This window comes from Zingiber officinale, chromosome 8A, assembly GCF_018446385.1.
Source record: "Zingiber officinale cultivar Zhangliang chromosome 8A, Zo_v1.1, whole genome shotgun sequence".
In the NCBI taxonomy this organism is placed as follows: domain Eukaryota; kingdom Viridiplantae; phylum Streptophyta; class Magnoliopsida; order Zingiberales; family Zingiberaceae; genus Zingiber; species Zingiber officinale.
The window spans coordinates 18,601,238-18,607,219 of record NC_056000.1 but is presented as its reverse complement, the minus strand read 5'-3'; the positions used below and the strand labels follow the sequence as shown (position 1 = coordinate 18,607,219).

The 5,982-nt window shown below is 38.5% G+C and overlaps 1 long non-coding RNA gene across 1 annotated transcript; it reads left to right on the top strand.

The window, feature by feature from the left end:
- The first annotated feature begins 3,314 nt into the window (after nt 1–3,314).
- On the top strand, nt 3,315–5,218 carry LOC122012893. The gene is made up of 3 exons (XR_006120339.1): nt 3,315–3,498; nt 3,965–4,034; nt 4,848–5,218. It is a non-coding gene; the product is annotated as an uncharacterized LOC122012893 (long non-coding RNA).
- Nucleotides 5,219–5,982: the final 764 nt, after the last annotated feature.

Genomic DNA, 5,982 nt, shown 5'->3' with positions numbered 1-5,982 from the left:
AACCCCTCCGGGCACCTATACCATGTGGCTCAGCCAACTGACACGCTCCACGTCGGCTTGTGGATGAAATTTTGATTCTGAGCGGCCGGACGGAGTCCGAGCGACCGGACGGAGTCCGAGCGACCGGACGGAGTCCGAGCACCTGAACCGTCTAGGTGCCCGTGGCCCCGCATTGGCCAGCCTGCTCTGGGCATCCGAACCAGATCCGGGCGCCCAGACCCCTTTTCTTCAGCAACCTTCTCCATGTAAGCATAGGTTAGTCCGAGCAATAAGAATTATATCTACCCTACAAAACATAATTAGCATAATATAGAAGATAAGATAGTAATTAAATACTGTCTTCTCGAGACCAAAATCAAGTCAAGATCTCAACTTACATTTTCCAAATAGATCTAAGTTGGATCGACACCTACAGTTCCCTCAACGGGGAATGCATCCTCACTAGATCTCTCCTCCAGTTGATTACCTTAACTTACCAATTGCAATCTCTCGACTTACCTCTGACCCACCAGGTTTTCATGCCAGTTGTCAGGTCCGCAAACCCAACCGAACTTCGGCCACTTGTCACAACCGGACTTTCTGCCAGATATCAAGCCCTGCGGACCTATCTGGACTTCGCACTAGCTATCGGGCCCCATAGACCTAGTTGGATTTCAGTCAAGTGTCAGGTCCTTTAGACTAGTCAACTCCTACACACTTGGTAGAAATGTTCACTACAAGAAATTTTAGATTTAACCACACCTAATAGACAACAGTTTTTCGAGAAAATGTTATCTTTTTGCCATTTAACAACGGTTTTATTGAAAACCGTTGTTGTTCACCATAATTTTTTTTTAAATGACAATGGTTTTTAAAAAAACTGTTGTCTAATGTATGTCAAAGACAACGATTTTTAAAAAACTGTTGTCTAATGTATGTCAAAGACAACGGTTTTAAAAAACTGTTGTCTTTTAGCGTTGCTTACATGATAATATACAACAGTTTTATTAAACTGTTGTCTATTGAATGTTGTTGAATACCAAAAAAATAATAGTTTTTTTTAACTTCACGAAAAAAACTCACGAACAAAGAGTTTTTTTGTTCGCGTGAGGCTAGGTCACCACTGCCGATTCCCCTTTCCCCTCCTTCCCAACCCGACGCTGATCCTCGCCGCCTATCGACGCTGCGATACTTCTTCTCCCCGCATACATAACCACCAGCCAAGAGTTACTCAACGTCGGCTGAAGCCTCATTGAGTCGTGCCTTGCTCCGATCAACGCCATAGCTGCCGTCGCCGAGCCCTAACTCTTCCCCGACGCCGAAGCCACGAGGAAATCGATCGCGCTAGCACCAAGCGTCCACCGCCGGCTAATGCTCTTCTCCACTGATCACTGGATGCCATCCGGAGATTTCTGTTCTCCTAGAGTCGCCGACCCTGCATTGGTGGATCTCCGGTTAAGAGGGGTTTGAACCCTAGATCTAACCTCCTACGACGCCTCTCTACACATCGCAGCTTCGATGATCTAACCAGGTTTGCTCTAACCGATCTTTACTCTAGTGTTGGCATTGCCCTATTCCTCTGTCCCAGCTCACCGCCACAATAACCTCCCGAGCCCTTGATAATTAGCATTTTGATACATTATTTCTACCCTTAATTTTCATGTTTTAATCCTTTCATATAATTAATTGTTGATTTTTATCATGTTTATTAAGTTGGATTTATATTATGAGTTTTGTTATAATTCTTCCTATTTTTATGGATTTCTACTTATAATTGTGCACTTTTATTTTCTAGGGATTGAGCTCAAGTTGATCCAAATTGAACCTAAAGACTTGAGTCAATGAGAAGTCCAATCTGAAGAAATTTGAGCCATTGGATCAAATCTGAAGCAAATTAAATGAAAGATTCAGATATGATTAATTCTAACCGTTCATCAAGATCTGGTTGATTTTGGCCAATCTGTGTAGATCTGGCATGATCTGAGCCGCTCATCTTGATCTAGCCATCCGGACCATTCAATGGGTTTCAATTGATCTCGACCGTCCACTCAAATTTGATCTCAGCCACTCCTTCGGATCTGGGTTGATCAGGATCGTCGGATCAGATTTGGGGGAATAAATCCACAAAGCAAGCATATCTGATGGGGGGCATCGCATCTTCTCCCGTTCGGCTCCTTCTCACGCGACTACCGTTTCTTCTCCTTCACTGACGGCCGACGGCCACCTCCACTCAACCACCGCCGCCGACCGGACACCATCTTCTTCCTTCTTCTATTCACACCGCAGCCAAGGAATTTTGCCTCTACCGCTCAGTCTTCTCTCTGTTCGCGACGTCCTCTGTGTTCGCGACATTTCTTCCTCGCGCGGGCTAGGGTTCGCAACAGATTCAACAGGCGACTTCATTCCTCCGAGTTCTGAGTTCGAGCAGCAACATCTTCTCTAGATTTGGTCAGCACAGCAGACTTCAATTCCAGCACTACTTCCTTCATCCGGACCAGATTTGGCCAGTCACAGCTCCACCTTTTCTTCCACAGCAGTCTTCAAGTTCGATCAGCAATTCTTCAACAGATCTGGACAGCTTTTGTTTGTTGCAGTTTCTTCACTTGATTCGAATTGATAGTGATGTTTCTTTTAGTTGATTGTTTGATGCTTGTATTGAGTTGTTCTCCCTTGTTTTAGATTTGCACGTACTCATGTCATTTCGATTTATGCTCATAAGGTGTTCGACAAAATGTTTCTTCCAACAGTAGGTTTAAATTCGTGCACTTTATTTCACTTAATGTTTGCTTGTCTTATCTTTTGCAATTGCTATAAGTTTTGTTCTTCATTTGAATGCAATTAGGCTAGAGTATATTAGCTTTCTTTAATGCTCTAAGTTACATTCCATGCTTAGTTTCATTACATGCTTACTTTATTTGACTTAATGTGTAGTGTCCATCTCCATTCAGTCCCTTAGTAGATCAAGAATGTCATGCTATAGAATGTACCTCTTTTTTATTGGAGAAGATGATTCTGTTTCCATTTTGATATCAGGTTCATAAGCAGGGTGTTGCACTTAGAAGATCTGTTGACTTGACAAAGTTTGATGGTTATGACCAATTGATCGAGGAGTTAGATCAACTATTTGAATTCAAAGGAGAATTGATGGCTCCAAATAAAAATTGGATGATTGTATTTACTGATAATGAGGATGATATGATGCTTATTGGAGATGACCCTTGGCAGGAAGCATGCTTCTACATTCCTAATGTTCTTCTCTTATGTATATACATCTTCCATTTTCTATGTATAAAGTGGATATGTTGACAACTGGTGTTGTATAATTTTCTGCAGGGAATTTTGTGCTATGGTCCGTCTGATTTTTATATACCCAAAAGAGGAGGTCCAGAAGATGGATTCAAGTACCTTGAACCCAAAAAATGAAGATTGTCCTGATATGAAAGAGAATGTCAAGGAAACAAAAGACAGTCAATCTGCATCATCATCTAATTCAAAAAACTCATAGGCTTATCCTGCAATGTAACTAGGAATCTCTTTTTGTTTAATATAAATTGCCGTGATAATCATTTTATCCCATCATTTTCCAGGTTGTTGAGATGTTTTATTTGAAAACTATGATAGGTTAGGTCCTTCTCCATTAATTCGACATTTGAAAGATAACTCCAACAGTTAATCCCCGAGTACTTCATACTCATATTACAGCTAGTCAAGTATTTATGCAACATGTTATCTGTCAATGAAAATTAAACTGCATCATTTGCAAGAAAGGCTGACAACTAGAAAAATAGTTCAATATCGCTACTAGTATTTCATGTTTGGAAATAGATTTAAGCGAGAAGTTTACAGGCTGACGACATCTTTGCCATGTGCAATTCAATCTTTGTAGGATCTTGAAGCACAAACAAAGTGATTATTTGTGCTTTATCTAAGTGATTGTTTGAACAGTTTTATAGCATGCATCTTGACAATTAATATAGTTTTGAAGATCACTATCAAGGAAGAATGTTCAAAGGAAAGTAAAGGCTAAGGAGAAGATCACGTAATTAACTACACGGGTAGGTTTCCGTAAGAATTCAACTTTTTCTTGATCTATTCTTATGTAGTCCATGGTACACATTAAAGATTTCACTGTAGCTTATTTTCAGTATTCTAACATGTAAATTAATACACTTCTGTGGATCCTCCAAACTAATCTAAGTTGTGATGGATTGATATCCCTTTATGTTTCAAACCTTTGTTCTTTTTTTTGGAGCTTGTAATTTTCATTGCAAACAATCCATATGGTGTATGAATTACATTCAGTCCAGTATAAACTTAGCACTTTCGCTTCAGAGGAAATTTATGGGTTTTATTCTACAATCATGTTTACTAATTGATCAGATTGATTAAGAAGGGCGTTGGAGTAGCTTGGTAAATTTGTTTTGCTAGGTTATGATAAATTAGCATTCAGCAGAATAGATGTTTGGATTTCTTCTTCAAATCACACAGTAATATTTCTCGTCATTGGTGAAACAATCAATCCACTCTCATTATAACTTCCACAACAGAAAATTTTATGTTATTTGCCTACTACCAATGCAGTTTAACTGATTTTACATTGACTGAACAAGGTTGATTTTATTTAGGTATCAAACTCTCCCATTTGTTTTAGATATTACATGTCTTGTTTGTTAATTTATCCAAACAATTATTTCTCAATTAGTTAACAAGGAAACTCATGTTAGCATAGTCATGATCAGAGCCTAATTATAGTTTATAATTATCTGAGTGTTATTGATTAACTGTTCTATCCTTTCTTCTGGTTCTTTTTTTTTTTAAATTTGTGCACTCATTTAGATGGTTTATTATTCTTGTTGTGATGAATTCAGGTCTAGTGAAAATACTGAAGAAGTATGACAAGAGAACAGGAGCACTTATCAGGCAGCCCTTTATCGAAAAGGTGCTGCAGTAGCCATTCTTTACAACTGATCTCCTATATATACAAACTCGTGAAGGAGTGTGTGGCTATGCTCGACCACCTCTTCCCCAGCAACAACCTGTCAATTTCAGCAGAATGCGACGGACAAAATGGAGTGCCAAAGCCGGCACAATCAGGTGGGAGGGTTCCGGAGTTGGAGGAGATTAAATATATGCAGAGCTTATACATGAAGAGCACTGTAGCAGCGTTGCGGTCCTTGAAACAGATTAGGAGCAAAAGTTCAACAGTCAAAACAGATTAGAAAATCTCGTGTTATATTATTCTACCTTTGTTTTAATAGTATTATCATTTTGTTGGTTGCTTATGAAATTTTATTGGTTGCTTATGAAATTTCTTCAGAATGTTATAGATATTATTTTTGAATGTTAGAAAATTGTATATTAAATTTTATTTTGAAATTTAGTATTTTGAATGATTTATAATATTGGAAAATTGTGTATTAATTTTTTTTTATTTTTTATCTAAAACAGACAACGGTTTTTCACCGTTGTCATAGATAGTTTAAAACTGTTGTTGAAGACTCTGTTATTAAAGGTAGATGCTCAAAGACAACGGTGAAAAACTGTTGTCTTTGAAGGACAAGACAACGGTTTTTCACCGTTGTAAAATTGTTGTCTTTGCCTTCAAAGACAACGGTTAAAAACTGTTGTCTTTGGGCACCCCTTTTAACAACACGACCTTTAACAACAGTCCGAAAGGGGCTACGACAACGGTAAAAAACTGTTGTTGTTAGCCTTTTTTCTTGTAGTGGTTAGACAAACAAGCAATCTAACTTTAACCTATTTATCATACATCAAAATCAGATTATTAGTGCAACCTGCACCAACACATCATATTTCCCAAAGAAGGATGACCAAGTTAGTAAGTGAAGGATTGTTTGATTCGTTGAACATAAATTTCCTTACAACTTGTAACTCCTGTCTAAAAGAAAAAATGACTAAGGCCCTTTTAAGGGTTAAGTGGAACATGTGCATGATATATTCAATTTGATCCATATTGATGTATGTTAGCATAAAGCATGGTCA